The sequence below is a fragment of the Lactuca serriola genome, chromosome 5, assembly GCF_051521515.1.
Source record: "Lactuca serriola cultivar US96UC23 chromosome 5, Lser_US96UC23_V15, whole genome shotgun sequence".
In the NCBI taxonomy this organism is placed as follows: domain Eukaryota; kingdom Viridiplantae; phylum Streptophyta; class Magnoliopsida; order Asterales; family Asteraceae; genus Lactuca; species Lactuca serriola.
The window spans coordinates 267,224,005-267,239,793 of record NC_136412.1 but is presented as its reverse complement, the minus strand read 5'-3'; the positions used below and the strand labels follow the sequence as shown (position 1 = coordinate 267,239,793).

The following is a 15,789-nucleotide window of genomic DNA, read 5'->3' as shown; positions in this document are numbered from 1 at the left end:
ATACCCAATGCGGACCGGATAGACTGCAGGCCTGGGAGGTTACATAGTTAGGCCGAAGGTTGGACGAGCGGTCCGGATAGGATGAAGGCCCCGAGAGGGCGGTCCAGACGTGCCGAGGCTCGGAGAGTGGGCCAGATAGACTGAAGGCCCGGTGCGGGCGATCCAGTCATACTGTATACTCAGAGAGTGGACCAGGTGGACTGAAGGCCCGGTGCGGGCGGACCAGTCATACTGTAAACTTGAGATGCATGTTGTGTTGTGTTTGCTTATATGTTTATATGATATTGTTATATCGGCATGGCTTTGGTATTTTAGGGGTAACTCACTAAGGCTTCGAGCTTACATTTATTGATTATTGTTTCAGGTACAACGGATGACCGCGAGAAGTTGAAGGCGTGACCGTACACTTCCTCGATTTATGATTATGATTTTTGGGAACTCTGATATGAAACTATTTTGAAAACACTTTGTAATAATTTCAATTTATAATTGGTTGAATTTTTTTTAAACTAGCTTGAATTTTATGGATGTTACATTATATATATCATTACCTAATATAAAAAAGATTACAATCGGACAACCGAACTGTAAGCTGACGATAAGCTTGATATGCTGACGCTATAGATGTAGATGCTGAAACTGATCTATGTGTGACCTTATAGAGACAGTGGGTTGTGGTGTTGGTGCGTCGAAGTTAAAGAACCAAAACAAATGGATGGTGAAGACGTCGATGTCACTAAAGATGGAAAAAAAATATAAGTTGAAGAGGATGAGAGATAGGATGGCGGCTGGTAGGACCCAAATTAATTTTTTCAAATGTGGTTTTAGGTTTAGGATGATGAAATACAAATATGCGGGGTCTATTAATTTCTTTAAATATATAAAAAATAAATACAAAAATAAAAAAATTAATTAAAATATAAATTATTAAGGGCACAATAGTCTTTTTAGGTAAGATATGAACCAAACGCGCAACAAAAATAAATAGCGTGGACCATCCGAGTTAAAAAAAAGTTAAGGACCAAACACGGAAATTAGCCTAAACCATAGGGACCATTCTTGTAATTTATTCTTATCTTTGCTGATATTTGGATAACTTCTTTTTTGTACAAATTTAGGTAACAAATTTGTTGAAAGTGTTCACATATGACAATTATGACCGGATGTAACCTGCTACAGCCGGTTATAATGGTCATATGTGAACGCTTTCAAAAAATTCGTTGCTTAGATGTGTACAAAAAAAGAAAAAATAGTTATAAACAAATCGAAAAGTTAAAAGTAAATTACACGAATGGTCCCTATGGTTTGGGGTAATTTACGTGCTTGGTCCTTAATTGATTTTTTTAACTCGGGATGCCCTTACTATTTGTTTTTGTTACGCTTTTGATCCTTACTGTTTGTTTTTGTTACGCACTTAGTCCATATCTTACTTAAAAAGACTATTATTTAAATAGGGAAAAATGATGGAGTAAGTAAGGTAAAGTGATGAGATGGGGTTAGGGGTGTGTTTATTTAAATAAATCAAAAAATAAAGGGCAAAATAATATTTTTAGATAAGACATGGACCAAACGTGTAACAAAAACAAACAATAAAGATCTTACGGGTAAAAAAAAAAGTTAGAAAACAAACACACAAATTATCTTAAACCATATAAACCATTCATCCAAATTATCTTAAACCATATGGACCATTCGTGTAATTTACTCAAAAGTTAATTACCAATTTCCCTTCTATTGTTGCATTTTTTTTTTTTTTGAATATTAATTGTTTTAGAAACGCATATAAAAAAACGATTAAAATTAGTTTATACGATGTTTTATGTGAAAGAATTAAGTAACTCTCATTCAAAAATTCAGGAAGAGTCGGGCTGTCCAACTTCAAGCCCCCACTTTCTCCCCCCCAAAAAAAAGCCCTAATAACAACGGTCCGATTACTCTCATCGTTATAGTAGATCAGCCAAATCGGACGGCTTGCAACGCACTCCCCGGCCTATATTTTAAGCTCCATGCCTCTTTCTATTCAGCGTCTGCAACTCTCTAGGGTTTCATCTTCCACGCCTCAATTTTTTTATACTTTTTTCTTTTAGATATCGAGTCACACCCATCTCGAATTACCAATTTTCTTGATTGATCGTTTTCTACATCGACGAATTACAAAACTTTGGGGCGAAAAAATTTAATTTTCGTAAAATCCAATGATAAATCGTCGTGAATCGAGCCTTTTCCGGCATCACAACGGTTGAGCCTTCCTTCATCGGAAGGATCCCGTTCGTCGGAGTTGGCGTTGTCACATCCTATCGCCTTGGGGAGCAGGTTCTGCCATTACCTCTTGGGATTGGCCGTGAGAAAAACATTTTTTTCCCATTTTTTTTAAACGATTTCGATCGAATTGCTTGGCCAATGACGAGATCTATTTTAAAAGAACACCATCTTTCGGGACTGAATGGCTTTTATCGAAGTCTTTGATGTCTATTCTGCAATACTGAGGCCAATTCGATTTTATGTTATCTATGATAAAAGTTTTTTGTGCTTATGGACGGTCAAGTGCTGTTTAGATCTAAACACCAGCAGTACTTAACTTTTTTCATAAGCTAGATTTAAATGTAGCCATCTTTGTCTTTCACGTCGATTCTGAAACTTTTATTAGGTATCGGCAATCCATGTTGTGGCTAATATCTTTACAGCGATTATAATAGTTATCCAGTACTGCAAAGCATATACTTATGTTTAATCTAGTTTTTTTATAAACACAAGATTATGTTATTTGTTCACCTTTTGATGTCAATATGCAAGGGGATACACTATGTAAGATAAGAAAGAAGAACGACATGCGCAATGAGTTGTATGTTTTTGTTTAACGGGTTTCGCTATTGTCCATTGAAGCTGTTAAAGCTGTTTAGCAAGAACAAATAGTTTACTTTTTCTAATCCGTTATGGTTTCCTATCAATTAGCTCTTAATCCAGAACTGTAGTCAGCCTAAAACGTTATTTTAAGCCCATTTATGTAAGTGCAAGGCGTTGTTTTAAAGAACTCTTCTTGTTGCTGATTGATTTGGGCAAACTGTATAGATAACAGAACAGTTCAACGATGACCTTCACATTTTTAGATTGGATCAAATTGGATGATTTCTAAAAAACCCAATTTGGATTTGTGAGATAGAATCAATAAAAACTTTTTGATCTTGTTAATTGGACGTGGATAGTTGATTCTGTTAAGCGGCTGAAGGATCAACTATTCTCTCCAGAGGTTGATATGGTTACTTGTAGTGTATAAGACTTGATTGTCTATTAGTGTGAAAAGTTATTGGTTATAAATTTGATTATTGTTATCTTTTATTATGTTTATTTCAGTGTTTTTCATCTGTATAAAAAGGAATTAAATATATGCAAACCATTTCTTCTTTAATGAGTTTAATGCCAAATTGATTGAGTGCAGGTGTCGTTGACATAGCTAAATTGATTGCAAGTGTCATTGACATATACAAACTTTACATAAATGTTGTTATAGAGAGAATAATGTGATCTCAGGATGTATATATGACATATTTGGATGTTGGATGATGTGTTTATTATATATGCCAAAAATAGTTTAGAGGGTTAAAATAGTCATTTTCCTTGTTAAGAGGCAGACATTCAGTGACTAACCAAGGAAATATGCTCAGATCTACTCGACTTTGAGTTCCAGATTTTTGTTGATTCGTAGGGGAAGACGTTGACCACTGTTAGTTTCAACCTTCAATAGCATTTAGTCATTTAAGTGCCGGTGCAAAAAAAACACAAAAAGAAAACCGTGTAGAAAAAACAAAGCGCACAGGAAACATAAGAAGAAAAAAACTGGAAGAAAAAAGACAATCTCCTTTTACAATGACTGCAGTGCCCTCTCCCCACCAAAATTCCACCACTTGTAGTCACATTGCTGCAATTAGATAGCTGAAGTTGATAAAGATGAACTTAAAAGTTAGAGCTTTTAGACAGATACATACAAGCAAACATTGCTATATGCCATGTTCACTCTGTGTTTTGGACGGCTAAAAAGAAAACGCAAACAACAAATTGTATTTGGGTACAAGTAAACATGGATGGATAGATGGATGATGGGTACTTTGGGGGGTTATGGAAATTGTGGATTGTAGTACATGTGTTTGTTACAATACTCCAAGACCTGAACCATGAACCATGATCTCACAGGTTATATTAGGGAAAGACATTTCAACGTGACTGGAGAACCCTCCATCGATGATCATTTACTTAATCGCCTCCGATTGAAGCGTGATCTTCTGGGCTGGTGGTGATAGTGCGGGAGGAAACCATAAACACAGAAATTGAGATCAAAATAAAGAGCACAGCTTCCAGATGATGGAAACTACGAGACATGTTTTAATCGGGAAGTGGTGAGAACGATGAAGGAGAAAATCAATGGATAAAGTAAAAACGAGTGAACTTATGTGTTTAATTTTGACTTCTTATCGAGACTTTGACTAACAAGTATTCAAATTCAAAGTAATGTAATGATGACAAGGCAGCTTAGTTGGCAGATGACAAGGCATGGTTACCTCCTAAAATGGGTAAAGACACATTTTAAAACGGTAAAAAACAAGTTCGTACCTCTAAAAGGCAAAATAAAGTCACAATGGACCTTTTAAACCAATATACTAAACATTGTTGGGCTACACTGACAATAACCCAAACCATAACAAACAATAAAATTCGTTTGCGGATACCTAAAAAGATAGATAACCGAGTAATCGATTATCATTAATAGATACACCAAGACCTAGAAGGCTAGAACTCATGCATTTTTTTTTATCTTATTTTGAAAAAACATAACTTGTTTTAATGACCATAAAAACCAGTAATACCAATAAAAAAAGCTAACCACTTATAACGATTTGTTGTTTTCAACACTTTTATGCATCAATACAAAACTTCATTATTACACCTAGATATCTGATTGTTTTTGTGAATTTCGGATTTTTGATAGTTCATGGTCACTACATACCACAGTTAAAGTAACAATTGTGTGTTTTTCGTCATTAATTGTTACTAGGGGTTACGATCGACTCATAATGATAAAAAAATTTCATATTGAAGAATAATATGGAAAGTTGAGTCGAAATAAAGTAATCAAAAAGTTAAAATGGTTAGTGTATTTGGAAAATGCACGATCTAGTGATCCCAAAAATGTAAACGTCGACAAAATCTAACTGAAAAAGTTATGATTTTATGATGAATTGAAAACAACCACGTTAATAACGCTATTAACGTCAAAATAGCAAAAAAATATTGATTGAGTTTCGGCTAACACTACAAATAAGAAAATTTGTAGTATAGCATGAGATAAGAAATTTGAAAGGAAGAAGGGCAAAAATGGAAATCGTATTAAGGACATATGATTTTTATAAAATATAAAAATGTGAGTTAAATGAAAGTTAAAATTTGACAACGCAATGTAAAGGAGAGTTGTAGTTTTAGGAAAAAGCTACACAAATATATAAAAAGGGTAAGAAACAAAGTTCATATGAAGAAAATATGAATTTTTAAAACGGAATTTGTAACGCCCCAAATTTCAACCCAATATTTTCAATTAAAACTTTAAGTGTTTATTCAAATCACAACTACAAATCTTAAAAACATTTATCAAAGTATCATTAAAAGTTATCATATGTACAAGTCCCCCCATTGATGCGATGGAATCGTGTCGTGCCCCTCCTTTAATATAAGAAAACCTGAAACATATAAACCACAAATCGTATGCACAAAACTCAGTGAGTTTCCCAAAATACCACACACAACACAAATAAATAATATTGGTTATTAGCAACCCTGGGAACTATTAACAGTCTTGGTGGGCAAACACAAAGCCCGGTGGGTTATCAGCAACCCTCAGTGGGAAAACAGCACACCCGGTGTGTTATCAGCGACCCCGGAGACTATCAGTAGTCTCAGTACATAGTATCACATATCACAGTAACGACAAGTAAGACCTAACTAGTCAGCACACACACATACAAACATATATATATATATATATATATATATATATATATATATATATATATATAATATGTATATAGTAAGACCCAACTGGTCATCACACACAAACACACACACACACACACACACACACACACACATATATATATATATATATATATATATATATATATATATATATATATATATATTACCACACAGGGTCATATAAACATGCAAGAGTCACAAAGAAAGTTAGCATCCTACATACATAATTTAGTGAGCAGGAATTGGTGCCTTTAACTCACAATAATAGGGAGGAGACTCACCTGAATCAAAGAACTCTGAAACACTACGACACGATCCCTTTTCTGCACTGCTTGCACCTGCAAATCCACTAATACCAGAACTAGATAAAATCTTATTTAATAGACCAAAACCCTCAAGTTTGACCTAATGTCAAACTTGGTCAAAAAGTCAACGGTCAAGGAGTACCAGAAGTAGCACCTCCAGGAATCTTAGTACCGAGAGAGCTTCCGTATGATTCTTTCAAGGATGTTTCATTTGATATAGCCCCCTTTATGAAAATGAGTTATGTGGAGTATAAGTATATATCAAATCAAGTGTTATCCGCCTTTGATAATGTCTATCCGTTCAATCTTTTGAAACCATCCCGCTAGTCAATCCTGCCATACTGTATTTGTACAATACCATATACGATTGAATTCCTTATCTCACTACGGAATATACCCAATTGAGTACCAAAGGAGAGAGCTAGCCTTAAAGGCATTCCTAAAGTGAAAGTTGGGAGATAGCCCGTTGCCTTGAAGCGGTTTGCGTTCATTCCCCACAACCGTCGAGCTGAGGAGCGAGACTAAGGTCGACCGTTAGGGAGACTAAAGCTTTTATTTCCCTTCGGGCTCCTTATTCCGAGGCTGTTCTTTATCACGACTCTTCTGAGGCTTTCCAAAAATAACAATTTGAATATTGAACTTTTGAATAGAAGAACTATATCAAGTCAAAATCAACAAGTCAAACTCCAGGTTGAGTAGTCTAACGTACTCAGCTCGTACACATGGCGTACTCACCATCCAGAAACGGGACTCCATATGAGTACGCGCAACGTACTCGGCCAGATGGCAGTTTTCCATTAAGTGCTTAAACTCTTAAGTCCTTTCATCCAACACTCAGATCTAGTCCCACAACATCATTCTAAGTCATAAAGTTTCCATCTTTATGACTTTCCATGTCTAGAAAAGGTCCAAAAGCCAAAACCTTAACTTATTAGTCCATTAAGACATCATGACACTTTCATGGAAGGCATAGAAGGATCAAGATTATGGATCCTAAAAGCTCCATAATGGATAAAGTTTCCAACTTTATCCATTATAAAATGGTATAAACCACCAAGATCTAGCATTAAAGTATTAAAGGGACCAAACGTGTATCCTTTTCAACTTAATCCATTAAGTCTAAGTCTCCAACCTTCAGATCTGAATCACAATGATGTTTAGATGGATAAAGTTTTCGACTTTATCCATATCAAGGTAACAAACTTTCAAGATCTAAACTTTATGCACTAAAATGACAAAAAGCTCATAATATCCAAAACTATCTAGATCAAACAAATACATCATCAAGATTCAAACTTTATACCTCTAGAAGAAAGATCAAGGTGAACAAAGCCGGGATCTACAACCTCCAATGCAAACAACACTTCTCCAATGAACCCATTCTTCTCCAAGATGCACCAAGAACACTTCAAAGCACTTAAAACACCTTTTTTTGCTTAAAAGGCTCAAACTAGGGTTAGGGTTTTCATGGGAGGGTGTTGGAGAGGTGGAGGTTGAAAATGGAATGGGTTTGGGGAAGTTAAGGAGCTTAAATGGGGCTCAAACCACAAAAATAGGGTTTGGGCACTCATCACGTACGCCCGACGTACTTCTAGTACGCCCAACGTACTCAAGATGCCATGGTACACCCAGCGTACTCCCCGTACACTTAGCATATGTGGCTTAACTCAAACCTGGCCAAACTTCAAACAATCATAACTTCTTCGTTTCACCTTCGATTTCGACGATCTTTATATCCACGGAAAGGTATTGAGGAGATCTACAACCCTATCTAATTACTATTTACTTAAAACACATCAAACTAAAATTCATAATTTATAAAAGAAGTCTGAAACACTACTTTTCCTATTTTACCCTTTGACTCTAAATCATAAAATGAACTCTTGGATCACATAATCTACATTGCCCATATCAGAATGGGTCTAAAACTCTCTTTCCCAAAGATCGAAGCCTTATGATACTTGATCTTTGGGTCTCGACCACGAATTATGAAACGACTCGAAAAAGGGTGTTATAACTCTCCCCCACTTAAATTAGATTCCGTACTTGAAATCATTCCTTACTATCTCGTCTGCCGAACCAAACGATCCTGACTGAACTCCCTGAATCAAGAAGATGACTCGGAAAACCACCTCAATCCGATAACCACCCACCCTTACTACCATCGAACCCAAAATAGCGGAAATCACAAACCCTAATGAAGAATGAACCTCAACTTTGCTCTAAGACCATGAATGTCCAACCGCTACGCCTAAAACTAAAAACACCGATCAATATCTGACTCCCAGGAAGATAGAACCATTCCGAACCATTCCCACAATGACTCAACTTCATAACCTGAACCACACAAACATATTCGTCCTGAACAAATTTACGGATACCAGAAACATATACGCTCTAACCACTTACCGGTACCGATAAATCCTCATCGAAAACAACAGCTCCAGACTAAAAAACCGAATAGGTACAGGTGGCCTTGGTCTACCTGCCAACACGAATCCATCAATCATACACTCCCAATGAAGGGCAAATCAACTAACCAATGCTCGAACGATGATATCACCAAGTCCATTTAATCCCCAGTAACAGCTACAAACCAAACCGAGTTCTCACATCACATCTGGCCCCAACCCAGCCTACGATTTCCCAAGTATTATAGATGTTGATGCCTACTCACAAACCTTCACCCAACCCTGTGATGATCTAAATCATCCTAGAGAATGCCACGAACCAAGTCATAGACTTCCATCGCTTTTACCACCACTTACCAACCTAGTGAATGCAACGACTGCTCCGCAGTCTTATAACACTTCCACAACTGCATCCTATCCTAGTGAATGCTATGACTGCTCCGCAGTCTTACATCACTTCCACAACCATACACTAACCTGGTAAATGCTACGACTGCTTTGCAATCTTACATCACTTCCACAACCATACACTAACCTGGTAAATGCTACGGCTGCTCCGCAGTCTTACATCACTCCTACAACCACACACTAACCTAATGAATGCTACGGTTGCTCCGAAGTCTTACATCCCTTCCACAACCATACACTAACCTGGTGGATGTTACGGCTGCTTCGTAGTCTTACATCACTCCTACAACCGCACACTAACATGGTGAATGCTACAGCTGCTCCACAATCTTACATCACTGACCAAAGAACACTATTCCTTTCTTAACCCTGAACCCTCTCACAACCAAAACTGGTTCTCTAGTTGACTTAGGATGATACCATGTTGATTGGCCTTCCTAGTTAATCCTTAATCAAACAATATCTTATCCACACCACCCAATTAGCCGTTCAAGGCCCCGCCGGCCCCACGGTAGTTTGCTCCACACTCACAATCCTGACCTATCTTGGATTCTTACCATCCTCAAGGAACCCTGACACTCCTTCCAGATATACCAATCCAAAACTCTAACATGGGCATAAATTCTAAAGTGGCTCACACTTGGAACTATCCTCGACAACCCTAAGTGACCATCCCTCGTTTGGATTCATCTACTTTGTAATAACTTCATAATCACTGGATTACCTAGCCATCCCATAATATTCCTACCCAATCATCACCACATTTAGCTTACTGGACTAAGATCCCATGATCAAACGATATCAGGTGCTCACACCCCAAATCAGATGAAGCACTTTACTACTCTCGAAAAAGATTGTCGTATCCGAAGTACCTTCCCTTGATACAATTCCACATCCTTCCACAATCCTAACTTATGACAAGGAACCCAAAAGAGCCACAATTGGAACACATATATAACCCTTTCAATGTTCTTCTAACTTCAGAAACAAACCTATATACCATAATTTCTCAATCCAACAATTTAGGGTAACGTACCCATAAGCCATGATATACCATAAATAGAACATGACGATAGGTTGTCACGATCACTGACCTCCAATTATACAACTCAAAACCTTCGAAGCATCCCCACCCATTGACGATAAACGGGCACATTCAACGATCGAGGATACACTGGTAACTACCCAACAATCCAATCTTCTAATGAACTAACCCATGCAGAGCTGCACATACCAAATTCTGAATTTGATTGATAGACCGACAATAACAACAATCTATACCCTGAGTTGACGAATTATTTAACAACCGACACTCGACCTGAGAAACTTAACCACCTCGTGACCAGTTCATCGACATGCCCGAAAGGGACCACTGGCTACAACAAGCTCCCTGACTAACAACTTCCTGTTGTGAAGACAACTCGTGCATTCCTGAGCACATACACCAAAAATTAACTTGCTTTTCACCTCGTCTTGACCACATCTTGAACCAAAGCCTCGCATATCCGAATCATAGATCCCTATAACCCATTATTTTGAACCTGTGAACTAAACAAATTGATGATCTATCAAGTAGCATGCCCAGTTCTCACCCACTTGGGTTCAAACTATCACCAACTGACGTTGCAGACAACCCACACTTCAAATTGACTTTGCCAGATACATACCATCCCCGAATCTTGGAATATATAACAAAACACAAGATGATCTCCCAGATAAAGACCCAACAACTCAAAAACATTCTAAATCTCATACGGATACCTTAGAAACTTCTCAATCATAACCACCTCTATCATCAAGAATCTCATGCGAATGCACAAGCAATAACTTTGATAGCCCATCCATAGCACTGATTCTCCATATAAGAATAGTTAGAATACCACACACTTCGCCTATTAATCTCTGACCACCGTTCCATTGCGATACACAATCATAAAAACATGAGGCATCATCCTCATAGTCGAGATATAACATAGAAAACGAAGATTGTCGTTCCCGTTTCACTTCTCCTGATCACGTGGAACAACATGCTAGGACATGCTCTAACTGAACTCAAGGAAATCATACCCCTAGTTCTCATCTTGTATAGTCTCCACAAAAATGGCTCTCTTTCCACACATGAAATCTTCTCGAGGCGATCAAAACACAATAATCCTCTCGTGCATTTCCACATTTATCACAGATACCGTAACCATTCAGTTTCCCTTACTGGGTCGTCCTCCTATCTCTACAATCTTATACTCAGTCTCTTTTTCCCCAACATAGAAACTGGAAGAACAGAATCCCCATCATAGAAAATGGCATCATAAGCCATAAGGTGGTTACTTAACCTCAAGGCTGCAATCCTTAAGCCACTCATCCCATTTGTTTTGTTATTGAGTCTCGCGACTCCGACTATCACTTCCTCCAGTAAGGCCCCCAAAACATTGAAATTAACTACTCATCTAGGTTTGCACCATTCAACCCCAACTGACATGGCCACTAAGGCCCAAATAATCACCCAACCCACCTTCTTGCTGGACCGCCATAACCGAAAAACTGATAATACCAAAAATGCTACAACAGATTCATGGTGCCAAACCACGTTCCTACCCTCAACCAACTCCTCAGAATTTTCGGGACTTTCCTTGATTCGAGTACGGATCATGTGCTTCTAGTAGTACGGGCCTAATACTACCTTCCACACTTATCCGTACTTTCCTCAGAATCATCCCGAATCCTCTAATTCGTTTCCAATGATACCCTCCAAAATCTGCTGAATGGTGCATCACTCGTACTAAAGCTCTTCATAGGCTCTTTTAGGATTACCACTTCAACCTGCCATGAACTTCTGAAGGACCTCTACCAATGTCAGTTAACTACTTCACGAATACAATTACATGCAACAAAACTTAGATAATCCTTCGACTAAAAGACCCAACCATACAACGGTTAGACTCAAATGAGAGCTGCGCAATAAGGCAAAGTCAATCACTCTAAGATTATTTAACCTTCACTGCATGTAACTAAACATATTCATGCGATAGATAACTTACATTAATATGAGTCCTACAAAGCACAAATCAAGCAACATCCGAGCATCTAGAACAAAAAACATCACATAAATAAGCAGTCCTACGTCAAAAGCTCCTGAAGATCTCTAGTTACTAGCATGCATCACTACCAACTCACACAACAAACATAAAGGCGTCTCTCCTAATCAGGCATCCTACCATGCAACACTGTGCAAATCCTTTGTAACATCCGAAATAAGGTATTTCCCTTTTAAGTTTTTGATGAAATTTTAGTTGGCAAGGAGGACCCCTCGTATGTTGGGCGTATGTGCATGTACGCTTAATGTACTGAGGCGCACATGATCAGGCAGCCGAGCCTCGTACGTGTGGTATACGAGGAGGTATGCGGGGCGTACGTGACTTGTGTCTAAAACCCTAATATTCAGACTTGTCCCCTATTTAAACTCATTTATGGCATTTGTACCCTCACCTTTATCAACCCCCTTACCTTTAAATGTCCCTAAAAACCATAAATAGCCATTATAGGTGATTTTGAGATTGAAATAACAAAAAGGATCCATTTTTGGTGTGTTTGCAAGAAGATCTTGTGGTGCAAGTCTTGGACGTGGTTGAACTTCTAAATCCAACATCCTTATCATCTTAAGGAGCTTTTGGAGGTATAAAGTTCATACCTTGCTTATCTATTGCTTAGATCTCATCTTAAGCTTATTTTGGTTTGTTTTGGTCCCTTTGGTTGGTCTTGATGAGTTAAGACCATTTGAGATGCCAATCTTGTAGATTTGGACGTTTAGGGGACTCCTTAAGCTTAAAGATACAAACTTTATGGTGTTTGTGACCTCCATGCAAGCATTAAGTCATTTATTAAGCTCTTTTGAGGTTTAGGACCTTATTGAGCCTTGCATGCGTGTAAAGTTTGCAACTTTACATGATGAACCACTTCAAGGAGATCAGATTTGTGTCTTGGGACTAATGTCTTATCCATTTAAGAGCTAAAATGCAAATTTGGAAAACCTGAGGAGTATGATGGGCGTATGGGCTTGTACGATGTGCTTGTACACACATCGTACAACCCCTGAAGCGTGTACGCTTAGCGTACAAGTTGTGTACGCCCATCGTACTCAACAGTGGGCTGCGCTGTTTGGGCCTTCGGTAGTGGGCTTCATTTTTGGACCCTAGGAGTTTAGGGTTGCTTTGTGGACTTCCAGAATATTGATTTAGGACTTGGACTAGTTAGGATAGGTGGGACCCACTTTGTTGTGGGCCTTGTGTGTCTTCGGTTGTGCCATTTGGGCCTTAGGCCCGTTATTTTAGTGGGCTGAATGTGGTTAGGCCCATTAAAGGGGAAAATGATTTTGGGCTTTATTTGAAGAGTTGGACTTTGGGATTTTGGGCCCAGATTGGGTTTGTATCATAATTCTAATTATAGTAATTTATATATTTATATAGTGTGAGATTTATGGATCGATAGTCGAGCAGTTTGTACTTATCAGCAGACCGAGGTGAGTCTTTTTCCGATATTACGGGTCGAAGGTACCAAGGTTGACCCATTATCTAGTTATGTAGTATGCTAGTTGTTGTGTGTTACATGTTGTGATCGGGTTGAAATATACCCCAACGTGAGGCCCAATATGGCATGGCGAGTTGATATATACCCCAGGACGGGGCCCATTGTGATATGTTTGGGTTGAATTATACCCCAGGGCGAGGCCCCAAGGCGGGGGCCCATACTTGTTTTAGGTTGGAATGAACCCTAAGGCTGGGCCCATGTGTATGATTGGTATGTGTTATTTTGGGAAAACTCACTAAGCTTTAGCTTATAGCTCGTGTTGTGGTTTCAGGTACTTCCAGTTCTAATGGGAAGGGCCCGATTTGACGGTGCAATATTCACTCTTCACTATTTTCCGCATTCACTGTTATTGGAACTCTGATGATTTTATATGATGATGATTATGTATTGGATTTTTGGTATCAAACATATTATTATAACATATAATTAAAAATGAAAAATTTTATTGGGTTTTTGGGTTGTTACAAGTTGGTATCAAAGCATTGGTTTGAGGGATTCGAGCACAGCCCCGGGTGTGTCAGAACTCAAACTGAGGAAATGATAAAATTTTCAAAAGAAAAAGAGTAAGGATTTTCTAAAAAAAGTATTCTTAAGTAACAAGGAAGAGTGCAATGCGTGTGATCGACCGAGCTCAAGTAAGTGTTTCCCAAAATTAAACCATGCTTATGAATTGCAACTAGTATGTTAATATGCGTAGTGCATGCTAGAATATAGCTAAGGACACCTTCATGAATTAGGTGATAAACTTGCCTGATTTGTGTGTGATGCCTTTTAACCTAGTAGAATTCGATGCTATATATTTCTTGGAATCGATGTGACTCTATTATTGGCTAAGTGTATGCTTTCAAATTTGTATATGTTTAGGATTGCATAGCCCTAGAATGATGGATTCTGCCTCATTTCTAGTTCCTTGTTTGGTTGTGGAATTAAGGTAGAAACTTTATTTGACAGTCTATGTGATTCTATTTATGTATAACTTTCATGCATAAGGCAACCTGTAGTGTTAATTGAGGTTCTGGTTCTGTGAGGATTGAGAAATCCTAGAAGAGTATAGGATATACGTATGTACTGTGTTATATGGGTCATGTTCTGAATATTGTTGGGTGAATTAGAGATATCAGGCATGACCTTGAGGAAGGTGCAGGTAGGTGTGGAAGGTAGTATTGGGCGTGTACCACTTAAAGCATAAGACCTATACCCGAGACAAAGACAAACCTGGAAACTCTAAGGAGTCCGGTGGGGAGGAATCTTTTCGAACTTCCTTATAGATTGCTTTATATGTTGTATTTTTTAGTTAAGCTTGGTGATGGCTACACGAGGTAGTTCAGGTTAAGGATCGGAATCAGGATCGATTTCAGGTTCAGGTGTAGAGCTGATTAATGAGAGGTTGCGCGAGCTTATCGCAGCCGAGGTCACTCGTGGCATCCTTGACGCTAAACCATTGATTTTCGGTACCGTCAAGGAGGGAATCATGGAGGAACGGCTCAGGTCTTTCTGAGCCGAGATCGTTGCGATTCAGATTGGGACTCGAACTCTCTCATTCCGGGAGTTCAAGGCATGCGGAGCGCCTGAGTTCTTTAGGGTTAAGGACCCTATCTCTAATCGCCACTGGATCGCTGACATGGAGAATGATCAACGCAAGAGCTTTTGCCTCGAGGCGGTAAAGATGGGATTCATGTCCTGTATGTTGAGGGATCGGTCGCGGGACTGGTGGGAGGAGGTTACCCGTGATGTTGGGTCGGCGGGTGTGACAGTGATTACATGGGAGGATTTTGTGTGGAGGTTTGATAGGGATTTTGCACCGATCATTGAGGTGCAACACCTGGTGAGGGAGTTCCCATACCTTCACCAGACTACAGAGACTGTGGCATAGATTACCGCCAAGTTCAGGGAGAGGGCATTACTGGTTCCGCAGTACGCTACGAATGAGGAGATGAGGAAGACGAGATATCATGGTATGTTGAGGGATGATATTTGGGAGTTTGTGAGCTTTTCAGGGTGCAATAACCTGAATGACATGATTGAGAAGGCCAGTGAGCGGGAAATCGAGTTGGAGCTCCGGA

The 15,789-nt window shown here is 38.7% G+C and overlaps 1 non-coding gene across 1 annotated transcript; it reads left to right on the top strand.

The window, feature by feature from the left end:
* The first annotated feature begins 2,394 nt into the window (after positions 1–2,394).
* Positions 2,395–2,491, top strand: LOC145055833 (small nucleolar RNA SNORD96 family). Its single transcript, XR_013685383.1, has one exon. It is a non-coding gene; the product is annotated as a small nucleolar RNA SNORD96 family (small nucleolar RNA).
* The last annotated feature ends 13,298 nt before the right edge of the window (positions 2,492–15,789 follow it).